Below are 15,657 nucleotides of genomic sequence, written 5' to 3'. Positions count from 1 at the left end.
ATTGTTTTACAACATCTGACACTGTAATTTAACATTGAATGGATTGTAATACCCTCAGATAAATATTTCAAAATCTAATAGATTTAAACATTTTATGTAGAAAGTTGATATTTTGTCTTAATCTTGTCTTTCAATTTTTATTTTGTACCCTGTAAAAAGTTCGTTTTTCTTTACTTTCCTGATTTGCTATTTAAGAATATTTCATCACGATTGGGCATTCAGACATCTTCATGGAACCACTGTTGCTGACTATAGGGAATCCCCTTGAAACCATTAATTCCTGACCACCAACAGTGTCAGAAAAGGGGGAGTCCACAGGTCAGCGTTCACCTTGATTGTTATGGTTAGTTTTCTGTGAGGTAGTGCTAAATATTGTTGCTTTGTCACTGACCATGAAATCAAGGCTCTTCGTTCAGCCCACCTGAACCTACCTGATCTCCCGGTTGCCTTTAATTCTCCTTCCCATTCCTACACAGACCTTTCTGTCCTCTGTCTCCTCCATTGTCAGAGTGAGGCTAAATGCAAATTGGAGGAACAGCATCTCATATTTCGCTTGCGCAGCTTACAGCCCAGTGGTATGAATTATGATTTATCTCACTTCAGGTAGCCCCGGCATTCCCTCTCTCTATCCCTCCCCCACCCATGTTGCACTAGCTTCTCGTTTTCACCCAACAAACAGCTAACAATGGCCTGTTTCCTTTATTATCGTTATTTTTTTGCATATGTTTTATTCATTTTTTAAAATCTCTCCACATCATCGTCTATATCTCTCGTTTCCCTTATCCCTAACCAGTCTGAAGAAGGGTCTCGACCCGAAACGTCACCCATTCCCTCTCTCCGGAGATGCTGCCTGTCCTGCTGAGTTACTTCAGCTTTTTATGTCTATCTTCAGTTTAAACCAGCATCTGCAGTTGCTTCCTACACAGATCAAGGCTCTTGCCTGTTATTGCAGCAATCAATTTTGGCTATCTATTGACAGTGAAACAGGCATGATATTTTTCCGATTTAAATCGGAATTCCGATTTTTTTGTTTTTTCTAGAAATGAATTAATTTTTTACCTCGACTAAACCCCTCGATTCGACTAAACCTCGCCTCAACGAAACCACATACCTCACTACGAAACCTCACCTCGACTAAACTTCACCTCACACTTAAACCTCAACTCATTAAACCTCGCCTCGACTAAACCTCCCACCTCACAACTAAGCTCCACCTTGCACCTAATCCCCGCCTCGACTAATCGCCGCCTCTCTCCCGCTCCCGCAGGAAGGGGCTGCGGGCGGAGCGGGGCTCGGGCTCGATGTCAACTTCAGAAAGAGTGTGCCCCACCCTTCCCACCGGCTCTCCCGGGCAGTGTGCCTGTGCCGCTCTCCGTGCCCGGTCCCGCCCCCTTGGTTGGAGCCGCTCCGCTCATGTGAGGCGCCACTAACGGCCGGGGGGCAATAAATAGCGGGAGCGGGTGAGAGGCAGCGATTAGTCGAGGTGCGGATTAGGTGTGAGGCAGAGTTTAGTCGTGGGAGGTTTAGTTTTGAGGTGAGGTGGGGTTAAGGTGTGAGGTGAAGTTTAGTGAGGTTTATTTGAGGGGCAAGGTTTAGTGAGGTACGGTTTAGTCGAGGTTTAGGTGTGAGAAGAAGTTTGGTAGGGAGGTATCGTCGAGGCGAGGGGTTTAGTGAGGCAAGGGGATTAGTCGAGGTGTAGGTGAGGAGAAGTGAATGTAGGTGAGTTGAGGAGAAGTGGGTGGCTGAGCTCAGGAAGGGAGACTGAGGTGTTGCTGAAGGAGACGAGACCACTACCTTCAGTGGCAGAGCATTCCGCAAATTCACAACTCACTGGGTGAAAAAGATTTTTTCTCATCTTAGTGCGAGGCAAAGAGACATTTCAGGTAACATTTTTTGTAAAGATTTGTTTAGCTGTATTAAGTCATTTATTGAAACATATAAGATTATTAAGGGATTGGACACGCTAGAGGCAGGAAACATGTTCCCGATGTTGGGTGAAGTCCAGAACCAGGGGCCACAGTTGAAGAATAAAGGGTAAGCCATTTAGAATGGTGATGAGGAAAAAAGTTTTCACTCAGAAGGCAGTGGAGGCCAATTCTCTGGATGCTTTCAAGAGTTAGATAGAGCTCTTAAAGATAGCGGAGTCAGGGGATATGGAGAGGAAGCAGGAACGGGGTACTGATTGTGGATGATCAGCCATGATCACAGTGCATGGCGGTGCTGTCTCGAAGGGCCGAAAGGCATACTCCTGAACCTCCAACGCCACCTCCAATGTGACCTCACCACTTGCCACAACAAATAATCCTCTGCCATTTTCTCAACCTCCAGTGTGCCACATCTTCCCATCTCCTCCCCTCTCTGCTTTCTACAGAGACCGCTCCCTCCGTAATTCCCTGGCCAATTCGTCCCTTCCCACCCGAACCACCCCCTTTCCAGGCACTTTCCCTTGCAACTGCAAGAAATGCTACACCTGTCGCTATACCTCCCCCCTTGACTTCATTCAAGGACTCAAGCAGTCGTTCCAGGTGCGACAGAGGTTCACCTGCACCTCCTCCAACCTCATCTATTGCATCCGCCGCTCTAGATGTCAGCTGATCTATATCGGTGAGACCAAGCGTAGGTTTGGCGATCGCTTCACCGAACACCTCCGCTCGGTTTGCAATAACCAACCTGATCTCCCAGTGGCTCAGCACTTCAACTCGCCCTCCCATTCCGAATCCGACCTTTCGGTCCTGGGCCTCCTCCACGGCCAGAGTGAGGACCACCGGAAATTGGAGAAGCAGCACCTCGTATTTAGTTTGGGCAGTTTGTACCCCAGCGACATGAACATTGACTTCTCTAATTTCAGGTAGTCCTCACTTCTGTTATGTAAACTACCAGCAGAAAACTTTCAATTTATTGAAAATGCCCCCTGGTCCCCAATGGGGGCCTAGCCAACCTCCTGGACCCCTGGCCAATACTTCCTACTTTTTTTCTGGAGGTGAATATCATGCCTGCAGTGAAACTAATGTGTAATTATTCAAATTGAAATTGTGGCGGGTAAATGTTTTTGTGGATCGAGTCTCTGAAATATTGTTTCCATCTTTTTTTGTTTTTTATTATTATGTGTAGGATCCAATATCCAGGTCTTTGATGTGAAACATTAACATTGTTCTCTTTCCATAGATACTGCATGGCCTACTGAGTGTTTCCGGCATATCCTGTTTTTTTCTCTTCTGTTTTTGGTTTAGTCATTTCTAGCATCTGCATTTTTTTTGTTGATTTCCAGTAGTGGGTATTTGCAACATAGAAAATATTTTGTGAGACATTTATGGTGAAAGAGGTTATATTTACTTTTTGATTTTAAACCATTCAAGTGAGCTACGCCTCCTTAATGCTACCAGAAATCAAAGTATTGCTATTGGACATGGAAAAATATCACACATTGACCACTGTGTACTATTTTAAAAATACATTTAAAGAAATGATAATATTCTGCAGAAAGCCTCTAGAATTAGAGAGATAATTAAGTTGTATAATGTATCTAAAAAATATATTGAAAATCTATTTACATCTCTATTATTGTTCTCTGTTATCACTGAGCAACTGATGTTTTAATTCCTGAAAATGTAATGCTACCACCACGTGTTTGACGTGGCCTAAGGAGTTGCCATATGAATTTCAAATTCATACATGAAATATATTAGGGAGGACTGAAAATTGGCAATAAAGGTTATTCTGAAAATCTTTGATTATGCAGCAAGTATTAAAGAAGAATAAAAGAAGTACTCAACAAAAGTACTCAACGACTGTTTTGTGGACATTAGCAGTGTTGAGCTTGTATTGTTCTGGTTCAAGCAAGTGTGACTGAGTGGCAAGAGTGATATTATGTAGTTTGATGTATTAAGTTGGTCACGGGCCATATGAGGTGGTTTATCATCAGAGCTGAATTTGGTTTTAAAATGGAATGGCGCTGTAACAATAGTCGTCTCCCTGTCTGCATCAAATGAAGCTCTCTGTCGGATGTCTCCTTTAACTTTCTTGTTGAGCAACTGGATGGACTTCATTCAGACCTTTTAGGTTGGTCTCAATTTCAACCTGAACCAGAGTAGCCAGAGCTAGTTTATAGGTAGTTACGGGCAGTTAAGATCCTAAATTTAGAACAGCCATTTGAATGTGCTACATTTTCAGTCTGTTTCAGGCTGTAAGATGTATTTTGGTGCTTTTAACTATCATGCCCCCATAAAGATAGTCAACAGTTATTTACTAAGACTGATGGCTGTTGCTGTCTGCTACTTTTATTAATCTTGTCTATGATGTTTATACAATTATCTTATATGAAGGTGTTTTCAATATTCTCAACCACACTATGCCAATCCTTACTCACACGTTATCCATTAAAACTCAATGTAAAATAATAAACTTCTCACATCCTTGGCATAACTGCAGCATTTGGCAACGTAGATTTGCTTTTAGCCCATTGTCTGAATAGGGAGGTTTTACGGCAGTCGGGTCACGACCCATGACCCGTACTGTTGCTACGCTACTCCAAATGGATTACACGCGATGAACTGCAGGTAGGCACTTATCATTGTTTCCAGTGTAGCGGGCCCGTTAAAACCGGCTGAAATTGTCAATTTTTGCCTGTAAATAATTATGTAAAAAATATATTGAAAATCTATTTACATCTCTATTATTGTTCTCTGTTATCACTGAGCAACTGATGTTTTAATTCCTGAAAATGTAATGCTACCACCACGTGTTTGACGTGGCCTAAGGAGTTGCCATATGAATTTCAAATTCATACATGAAATATATTAGGGAGGACTGAAAATTGGCAATAAAGGTTATTCTGAAAATCTTTGATTATGCAGCAAGTATTAAAGAAGAATAAAAGAAGTACTCAACAAAAGTACTCAACGACTGTTTTGTGGACATTAGCAGTGTTGAGCTTGTATTGTTCTGGTTCAAGCAAGTGTGACTGAGTGGCAAGAGTGATATTATGTAGTTTGATGTATTAAGTTGGTCACGGGCCATATGAGGTGGTTTATCATCAGAGCTGAATTTGGTTTTAAAATGGAATGGCGCTGTAACAATAGTCGTCTCCCTGTCTGCATCAAATGAAGCTCTCTGTCGGATGTCTCCTTTAACTTTCTTGTTGAGCAACTGGATGGACTTCATTCAGACCTTTTAGGTTGGTCTCAATTTCAACCTGAACCAGAGTAGCCAGAGCTAGTTTATAGGTAGTTACGGGCAGTTAAGATCCTAAATTTAGAACAGCCATTTGAATGTGCTACATTTTCAGTCTGTTTCAGGCTGTAAGATGTATTTTGGTGCTTTTAACTATCATGCCCCCATAAAGATAGTCAACAGTTATTTACTAAGACTGATGGCTGTTGCTGTCTGCTACTTTTATTAATCTTGTCTATGATGTTTATACAATTATCTTATATGAAGGTGTTTTCAATATTCTCAACCACACTATGCCAATCCTTACTCACACGTTATCCATTAAAACTCAATGTAAAATAATAAACTTCTCACATCCTTGGCATAACTGCAGCATTTGGCAACGTAGATTTGCTTTTAGCCCATTGTCTGAATAGGGAGGTTTTACGGCAGTCGGGTCACGACCCATGACCCGTACTGTTGCTACGCTACTCCAAATGGATTACACGCGATGAACTGCAGGTAGGCACTTATCATTGTTTCCAGTGTAGCGGGCCCGTTAAAACCGGCTGAAATTGTCAATTTTTGCCTGTAAATAATTATGGAAATCGGGATAAGCGTGTGAGACATTTAGCCTACTTCAGAATTCCAAAAGTGAGGAGAAATTACGGCAGATAGAAGCGAAAGCTGAAGGGACAACAACAGCCAGAGTGCTTGGCGAACATTGGCCGTTTGCTCACTGCATTTCATCAACTAAGGTGTTTTTTCTTGATTCCTTTGGCATCTAAAAAGTTTCAGAAGTGATAAATCTGGCTGTAATTTTTTAAATCGCCCATAGTTCCCGTGGGTTTTTACATACAAAATGAAAACGCTTCTGAAGAAAAATTTACAGCCAGATTTATCACTTCTGAGATTTTTTAGATACCAAAGGAATCAAGAAAAAACACAAATAATGCCTTACTTGATGAAATGCAGTGAGCAAATGCGATAATTCCCAATATTTTCAATTCCGATATCTGCACGGCCAATGTTTATCAAGCACTTTAGCTGCTGTTGTCCCTTCAGTTCTCGCATCTCTATACCTTCTTTTCGCTTCACTTTTGGAATTCTAAAGTTGGGTACGTCTCTCACACTTACCCCGACTCCCACAATTTTTTTCAGCGCAACAATTCAACATTTTGGCGGTTTTTAACAGGTAGGAAAGTACGCGTTTTTAGCATTAATAACATATACCGGAAGTGACGGATGTCCTCCAGATGGATTTAGCGGCTCCGTGTGTCGAGCCCTCTGACCCAGTGATCTTTCGTGCAACCCCCCTATAAAGATCCTGACTGACCGCCTTAAAATTTGTTTAAAAGTGCTCAGTGAATTTACAGCTTCCAATTTCTTTTAACCAAGAAGAGTATTGGAATTAGAACCTCTGTCTTTCAGCAATGTATGTATAATGCATCATCGAACAAAAGTTTCTCTAATATAAAAACAGAAAACAGAAAATGCTGGTAAAGCTCAGCAGTTCAGACAGCATCTGTGGAGAGAAATTGTTGACCATTAACTTTGTTCCCCTCTCCTCCACTGATGATGACCCACTAGGTATTTCCACATTTTCTGTTTTTTTATTTCAGTGCTCTGCATTCTGTTAAAATAGTCTACTGGACTATTGCTTAGAATTCACATTTTTAATTTCAATTAATTTTATGTCATTTATCTTTTATGATTTGAGTTACTTCAGGTCTCTGTGAAGTCATTTGCATTACCTTTTGTTTTGCTGTACTTTTAGCTATTTTGTACATTTGTCTGATTTTTTTTTTTTTGTGAATTTATACTAACATTTCAAAATGTTTCCTCAAAATGGTATTGCTACAGAACGTACAGATAGTAAGTTCTGCATTGTTAACTTTGGGAGAAAGTGTGACAAGCCTTTTAAGGGATATATGTTATAGCAGAAGCTGCATTGCATTGAATGTTACAGTGAGAGGCTTTTGTGATATAGGAGATGTTATTAAGTGGTGTCATAATTCATCCATTTGTTTTTCTACAGTAGCTCATCAGAGGAATGATGGCATCGATATAATGGTCAGTGTCTATAGTCTAAAAGAAGCTGAAGTCTAGCAGTCTCTGAGATGCCCAGGAGTGGGAGATGAACCCTACAGTATGAATGGTAATGGAGAAAATGCTAAAGACTCCTGACCAACCTGTGACATTTTTCCCATACCCCGGCTACCTCACACCAGTGTGCTTGGCTTTCCAGTTTCTCATTTCAATACTATGTTGCGGCTTCACAATCGTGATTTAATTTAAAGTGTGGAATTCACCTCTTTGGTGACAAGTTCAGATTTGTAACATCAGCTGGATTTTGGATTTTGTTCTTGTTGGGTGACTTGTTTTGTGAGAGCAGAGCATCTAACCCCGCATCGGGGTGTTGAAGCGGGTTTTGGAGGAGGTAGAACGGGGTAGGAGAGATGGGATAAAAAATATACAGATTTGTTTCAGAAGCAGCTCCTCAGTGCATGCCTTAACATGGGTGATTATGGTGCTACATGTATGTAAAGCTTTAGAGTTTGCATGTTCTGCTCAAGTAGGTTGTTTAGAATGTGGAAAAGAATGTGATAAATTTGGTGGATAAACAGATTTGATGGAGAGTGTTGCTAGTCTTAATGTCCTAAGTATTCATGTGGGATATTTCTGTAAATAAATTACTGAGTAGCCATTTAAAGCTTGATTACCGTTTTTATTATCCATTTTTAAGCTGGTTATTAAATTATTTAGACTGGGCCTTGTATCATGGTTGGGAATGAAATCTGAAAGCACTGATCTAGCTATCTATTTTTTTAAGACAACATACTGTAGGATTATTTTGGCACAAAATATATTAATAATGGTAACAGCAAATTGCTGGTTATAAATGTTTTTCATTTTAACAAACAACAATTGGTTTCATTGGAAACATTATATGACTTAACTATATTCATTCATATATCTTAATTTTAACCTTAAGTTGCTTAATTTTGTTTTAAATTCATCTTTGTTTTGTTTTTCTGTGCTGAATTCATTTTAATTAATGTTTTTGTTTTTCCTTTTATCTTCTTTTAGGTTTTACAGAATTTCAGTGATGTCCACTCATAAGAACATGATGACTATATTTATTTTAAATGTACAACTATTATAGATTCTGATCAAAATTATAATATTTGACCTAAACATGAATTTGGTGCTTGTGCATTCTGTAGCAGAAACAACATAAATTAAACGTTGTATTACGTTCTTTCAACAAATAATGTGACAATCCCTACATGGATGACAAGTTTTAGAGTATGATTTCAGTGATATGAAGAACTTAGCGTTTAAACTATTTCAGTGTTCAACATAACTAAGTTAGTTTTGCACTTTGATCATACCAAAGCATTTTAAAAGTGCTGGGACAAATCACAATCATTTACTATCAACTGCAAATCTGTGAAAACTATCCTAGCTTTCAGCATGATGGCTCTGAGCATTATAGAATGATAGCATTAGCAAGGTTTAACCAATGAATTGAAAATCTTACCAGATTCTATTGCAATATACATTCTGACTATTGTTTCCTGCCTGCAAGCCCCCACCAAACACTCGCTGATTTTTTATTCTTCCTCTTTCATTTAAAAAATATGGGCAAAGTAGAAAGGGAGAAACTGTTCCCAGTGATGGAGATTTTCAAGAACTGGGATATATAGAATGAAGGCAAATAGCTAATGATCCCCAGGTAAGGTGAGGAACAGTATCTTCATCCCATGGTAGGCGTGTTAAAAACAAGGTTTAAGGTAAAAGGAAGGATTTTTAAAGGGTATTTTGGTGGAAATTTTTACATAGGCAATGGTTGATAAGTGGAACTCCTTGCCACAGTGGAACTCCAGGGCATAGAATTGGATGCAATCACTACACTTAAGAGACATTTAGATTTACACTTGACCAGGGAAAGCATGAAAGGACAGGAAACTAATAGAAGAACAAATAAGATTAGTATAGATGGACAAAAAGATTTGAATGGATGTGATGGGTCAGTGGGCTGGTTTCTGAACTGTACATCCATGAGTGGTTTGGAATGCGAATAATACGTATGTATCTAGAAGAACAAAATGGGATGGTGTGGATGAGTGATACTAATTGGATTGCTGTTACACAGAATCCATAATGACTTGTTGGCAATTGGTTTCCTTCCATGCTGTAACAAATCTGTGATTTAGTTTAGTTTATTATTGTTATGTGTTCCGAGGCACAGTGAAAAGCTTTTGTTGTGTGCTATCCAGTCATTGAATTGACTGTTGTTTAGAAGTATTGTTTCTGACTTTGGAGAGTTGTTGGATTGCATATTTTAATGAGATTACAATGTTGATTTATTTCCATTGTTCAGAGCCACCATTTTGAAAATTCAGATTCTACAAATTCAACAGCTTTGTAATCTGGAGTAAAGAGATTTTGATTGGTTAAAGTGTGCAAAGAATGGTTTGAACACAAATACTTATAGCACAAGTACTTTGTTTTAATCATAATTCACAAAGCAATTGGCCCATTCTTAGTCACGTTTGTGACCAAAAAGATGAAACATTGTGGAATACATCTCTTCTAATTCTGAAAGCATTACAGGTATATTGTTTTGTACTGTATATATGGTTCATATTTTTTTTCGGTTTATCAAGTGAATTTTTAATGTTATGCTGACAATGTTTGTTTAGAGTCAGCGGTAAAATATGAATGGTCACGTGTGTGACACCACACGGAAGCATTATACAAACTCTGAAGTTTAAAAAGCTAGAATGTTCATAGACATGCATTATAGTTCTGTAGGTGGGAAAATAGCAATGAATAAGATTAATGTCACAAGAGTTATTTTTTAATGTATCACTTTGTGATGACATCTGGTCACGTGTGTGACATGTTGGTTCGCTTTCCAAAGAATGGGCCAATTGCTATTGCTTAATGTTTGGAAAACCATCTTACAAAGGGTAGGAAGAACAGGAAAATGAAAGCACAATGGCTGAAAAACAGAGTAAAGTAAAGTAGAATACAGCATATGATAAATTCCAGATGTTAATGTAAGCAAGGATTGGATTGATTACACAAAGTACAGAGACAATGTTAAAAAAATGGAAATAAAAAAATTCAAAGTGAGAGTACTAAAGTAGCAGCAAGTGGATAAGGACATTCTACAATATTCTATAGATATTTGAAAGGAAAAGGGTTGTAAGAGGAGAGATGGGTTAGATCAGAGAAAAAAAAAATTGCAAAAGGAGACAGAGTCAATGAGTGTTTGAAGTACTAACGTATTTTATATCAGTTTTCATTGTAGAAGATAATGCTGTTCGAGTATCAGTAAAGAAGATGTAATTAAGATTCTGAATAGACAAACTGCAGTTGGTGGATATATCACCTGGGAAGCATCTGAGAGAAATAAGGGAAGAAATTATAGAGATCCTGGTAATAATTTCCCAAACATTGATACATTCAGAGTGCGTGATGATTTAAAATTGTAAACATTACCCACTCCCTTGTTTAAAAAAATATATAAAGAGATAACAAATAATTACAGACCAGTTCCAGAAACAATAATCAGAGATTGACTAGGCAGTCTTTTGGACAAGTGGATTGGTTCCAGAAAATAAGCATGGATTAAAAAAAAAAAAAGCTAATTGTATCTAGTATTTTGATTGTCTTTTAATGAAGTAACTGAAAGGGTTGATGAGGAAAATCGGATTGATGTATATATGGACATCCAAAAGGTTCCACTTAGTTCCATTTAGTGGACGTCACCAAAAATGAAGGTCATAGGGGGGGGGGGGGGGGGTTAGAGGGTCTGTTTGGATTTTGATAGAAAGAATGTACAGAGGCAATATAGAAGAGACAACTCCAAGAGGAAACAAGATCAGTAATCTTGGGTTGATAAATAGAGACATAAAGTAAAGGTGAAGGATGTCATGATGAATATTGATAAGAGTTTTGGTTTTGCCACATTGTGAATTTTGTTTAATTCTGGATTGCACACTTGAGAGAAAGATTTTGGAGAGAGTGCCAGAAATTTACAAAAAGTGATCCCAGGATGTCCATGGACTGGAGAATCTGGAATTGTTCTCCCTTAGAGGTAGCGGTTAGATCCTTAGATCTTAGACTTTAGAGTTAGATCCCTTAGATCTAACACAAATAGTTAAAATCATTAAGGATGTGGACAGAGTAGATAGTAAGTTTTCCTGTTAATAGTGCGATTGAGAACTTGAAAATATAGAACAACGTTGATTGGAGAAAGAACCAAAAGTGACACAAGGGAAAATTATTTTATTCAACAAGTTGTAAATGGGTGGAATGCGTTACCACAGATGGTAGTGAAGGCAGATTCAATTGTAACATTCAAAATAGAGCTGGGTAAATATCTAAAAGGAAATATCTAAAATTGTGTACCACAGGAAGATGAAGAGGGAGAGGATAGCTTTAACATAAAGCCACATAAACTTGGCGAACTGAATAGTTGTTATAATTCCATAGTTCTAAGCAAGACGTGGTTAGTTGCAGTTGTGTTTTACTTTTCTGTTACCTTCATTTGTTTGAAGATGTTCTCTTGGATTTCATCTGATTAAGCACCTTTTGGGTAAACTGTTTTACATTGTCAGAAGTCATCTACAAGACTATAGGTTAAAGTAATTTTGAAGTGTCCTTATACATTTATCAATCGGCTTTAAGTTGAATCACTCGTTCTGAAAGACATCATCACATGCAGAATTATCCCTAAACAACATCAAAATTGCTATGGGCAATAAGAAGTATGAAATACCACAAGCATTTTCGCTTTGATAATAGCCATGTAGCTACATCTGAAGATGTGCCCATTGGTGAAATGTAAAACTTGGTTCTCTTCACTTGTTTGTTGTCAATCACACAAAAGTAGTGAAAGGTATTGAATGTGAATTAGATGGATGTTTGCTGGTGTTGGTTATGTTGTTCAGCGATATCAGAGACAGATGTCTCTAACTGAATAAACTTAACTGGATACTGTTCTTTGCATTTCTTCCATTTTAAGTTATTTTATTTCTGAATCACAAGCCATTTTCCCACCTTTTGGACAGTTTCATTCATTTAAAATTATGTGAAATGCTTCTGACTATGTACTTCTCATAACCTCTAATCTGTGTTAGCAGTATGTTATTATTGAACCTGGAATGCTCTGCATTAGTTGGTAATACATTTGGTGTTTTTCATCCATTACAAGGATCAGTTGGGAGATATTTGTAATGACAAATTTTAACTTGTATATTTCTCTGAATTTTGGTTAAAACATAACTGAAACTATTTTATGAAAATCTCAGTTTTAGAGGGGTTTGTCATTTGCATCTGCACGTGTTTTTGCATATATTAAAGATAAATCAATAAAGATTATAATTATCTTTAAGCTATAAGGGTGCTGACCTGGTGGCATAAATATAAACATTTCAATTTCACTTGGCCAGTATCAATAGTTCAAGTCCCCAGGGTTAATTTTCACATTATCCAATGTGTTATGTAGTTAACAAGGTGAATGTAATGTTATTTTAGCTTTGACACAGTTGCACCTCATAACAGTGTTCTACCTTTTCACACCCCTAATTATATTGCTTGAATTCTTTGATAGGTTCATGCAATTCAGGCTTCCCTCTGTGCCTTTTGCTTTCAGTGGCTCTGCATACATAAGCCAATTTTATGTGATTTGCTCCAATTCAGTCATGTGGCCATGCCACAGTTCAACTCCTTGATCAAATAAACTTAATTTAATTATTTGTTCCTTCATTATTCTTCAACCATTCTCTGCTTTGATACCTACCCTCAAATTCCTCATGAAGAAAGACACAGCTTTCCTCTTTGCCTTCCTCAGGATTCTCTGTTAAGGGATTGTAGCATGCATTGCTCCCCAAATGTGTAATATTCAAAGCAAGCAGACAGTTCAGCCCAACTGTCTTTCTTTTGATGGTATTTGAGCATCCTTCTCTGTTCACATCAACCTTTAGTATATCCTTTCTTCCACTTTGTTTTTCTATACCCTCTCCAAATGGCAATTGAGGTAAAGTACATTCATTTACTTTACCTCCATAGTAGGGGTGCTGCATTTTCTCACCCTAAATTTATTTGTGACTATTGTATAGTTTGATCCTAGTGTTACTTCCTCTTATACATTTTCTGCCTTTACTGTCAAAAGACTTCTGCATTTTCAAGATCTTCATTCGATCAGCCTTAGCTTTTACGTTTTGAGAAAGGACCAGCCTATTTAGTCTTTCCTGAGAGTTTAATGTAACTATTTTAACATTCAGTTCTTCCCATTCAGGGTCACCAACCTTTGCTTTCATGGCCTATGTTACGCGTTCACAATTTTTAGTACTTTGCGATTTCCTAAACTATTCATCCTCTATCTCGTAAAATCTCTTTTTCTTACATCACTTATCTATCTTGATTTTAATTTGCCAACAACATCCCCCAGTTCTATAAATTTGTCACCCTAAATTTTCTCATCCTAAATTTATTTAGCAAAGACCGCTCCCTCCGTAACTCCCTTGTCAATTCTTCCCTTCCCTCCCGTACCACCCCCTCCCCGGGCACTTTCCGTTGCAACCGCAAGAGATACAACACCTGTCCCTTTACCTCCCCCCTCGACTCCATTCAAGGACCTAAGCAGTCGTTCCAGGTGCATCTCCTCCAACCTCATCTATTGCATCCGCTGCCCTAGATGTCAGCTGATCTACATCGGTGAGACTAAGCGGAGGCTGGGCGATCGTTTCGCCGAACACCTCCGCTTGGTCCGCAAGAACTTACCTGACCTCCCGGTGGCTCAGCACTTCAACTCCTCCTCCCATTCTCCATCCGCCCTCTCTGTCCTGGGTCTCCTCCATGGCCAGAGTGAGCAACACCGGAAATTGGAGGAACAGCACCTCATATTCCGCTTGGGGAGTCTGCATCCTGCGGGCATGAACATTGAATTCTCCCAATGTTGTTAGCCCTTGCTGTCTCCTCCCCTTCCTCAGCCCTCGGGCTGTCTCCTCCCATCCATCAGCCCTTGGGCTCCTCCTCCTCCTTTTTCATTTCTCCCCGCCACCCCCCATCAGTCTGAAGAAGGGTTTCGGCCCGAAACGTTGCCTATTTCCTTCGCTCCATAGATGCTGCTGCACCTGCTGAGCTTCTCCAGCATTTTTGTGTACCTATAAATTTGATTGTTCTTCTGTATTTTTGTTGCAATCTTTCTTTGGATTTAAATATATCACTCTCCAATATCCCCTTTTGGGTGATTTTGCTCATTTTAAAGATGTCTTTCAGAATTTCCTATTTTTGTAAATTGCGAACATCTGATCCCATCATTAGTTGCTGTGTTAGAGCAATTTCTAACAATTGCAATCTCAGCATCTACTCTTAAGTCCTATTCTATTTGTTGTCAGCATGTTTTTCCACCTGTTACCTGTTCCCCGACTCACGGGCACCGACCTGAGTTATGTATCTACAATGTGGTACCTTATTGAGGGTTATTTAAAAATCTACATGTCTTGTATTTCCTGCATTCTAAATCTTTGTTACTTAATCAAGAGAATTAACTAGTGCTGGTCAGGTTGAACCACTTTCAAATCTATGCTGACATAGAATTATAGAGCATGGAAACAGGCTCTATGCCCAACTTGACCAAAGTGACCCATTTACACTAGACCCACATGCTGGGATTTTAGCCCATTTCCCTCCAAACCTATCTTATCCATGTACCTGACCAAATGTTTTTTAAACATTGTGATAGTATCTGCCTCAACTACCTCCTCTAGTAAATAGATACTAAAAACTGGAGTAACTCAACAGGCCAGGCAGCATATCTGGAGAAAAGCAACAGGTGACTTTTTGGGTCAAGACCCTTCTCTCTGCACTACCTCCTCTGGTAGCTCGATCCATATACCTACTATCCTTTGTGTAAAAAATGTTGCCTCTCGGTTCCTATTAAATCTTCCCCCCCCTTCACCTTAAACCAATGTCCTTTGGTTCCTGATTCCTCTTCTCTGGGTAAAAGATATTGTGCATTTTCCCTATCTCTATAAGATCAGCCCTCATACTCCTGCGCTCCAAGGAATAAAGTCCTATCCTGCTCGACCTCTCCCTGAAGATCAGGCACTTGAGTCCTGGTAAAATCCTCATAAATCTTCTCTGCATCCTTTCCATCTCAACAAGATCTTTCCTATAACAGGGTTTCTAAAACTGTACACAATACTCTAAATGTGGCCTCAACAATGTCTTGTATAACTGCAACATGACCTCCCAACCTCTATACTCAATACTCTGACGAATGAAAGCCAATGTGTCATAAGCCTTCTTGACCACCGTATCTACCTGTGACATCACTTTCAAGGGACAATGTACCTCACTCCTAGATCCCTCTGCTCTACAACCCTCCGCAGAGCCCTGCCATTCACTGTGTAGGTCCTGCCCTGGTTGCACATCCCAAAATGCAACACCTTGCATTTCTCTGTGTCTATCAAGATCCTGCTGCAA

At 39.1% G+C, this 15,657-nt stretch overlaps 1 protein-coding gene and 1 long non-coding RNA gene across 2 annotated transcripts in view; both read left to right on the top strand.

Annotated features, from left to right (window-relative positions):
• xkr6 (XK related 6) overlaps positions 1–15,657 on the top strand; it is a 348,253-nt gene that overhangs the window by 30,627 nt on the left and 301,969 nt on the right. The window lies entirely within an intron of this gene.
• LOC116973371 lies at positions 929–12,554 on the top strand. The gene is made up of 3 exons (XR_004412047.1): positions 929–1,883; positions 7,187–7,306; positions 8,239–12,554. It is a non-coding gene; the product is annotated as an uncharacterized LOC116973371 (long non-coding RNA).

This window comes from Amblyraja radiata, chromosome 5 (genome assembly GCF_010909765.2).
Source record: "Amblyraja radiata isolate CabotCenter1 chromosome 5, sAmbRad1.1.pri, whole genome shotgun sequence".
NCBI lineage: Eukaryota > Metazoa > Chordata > Chondrichthyes > Rajiformes > Rajidae > Amblyraja > Amblyraja radiata.
This window is presented reverse-complemented; position numbering and strand designations above follow the sequence as displayed.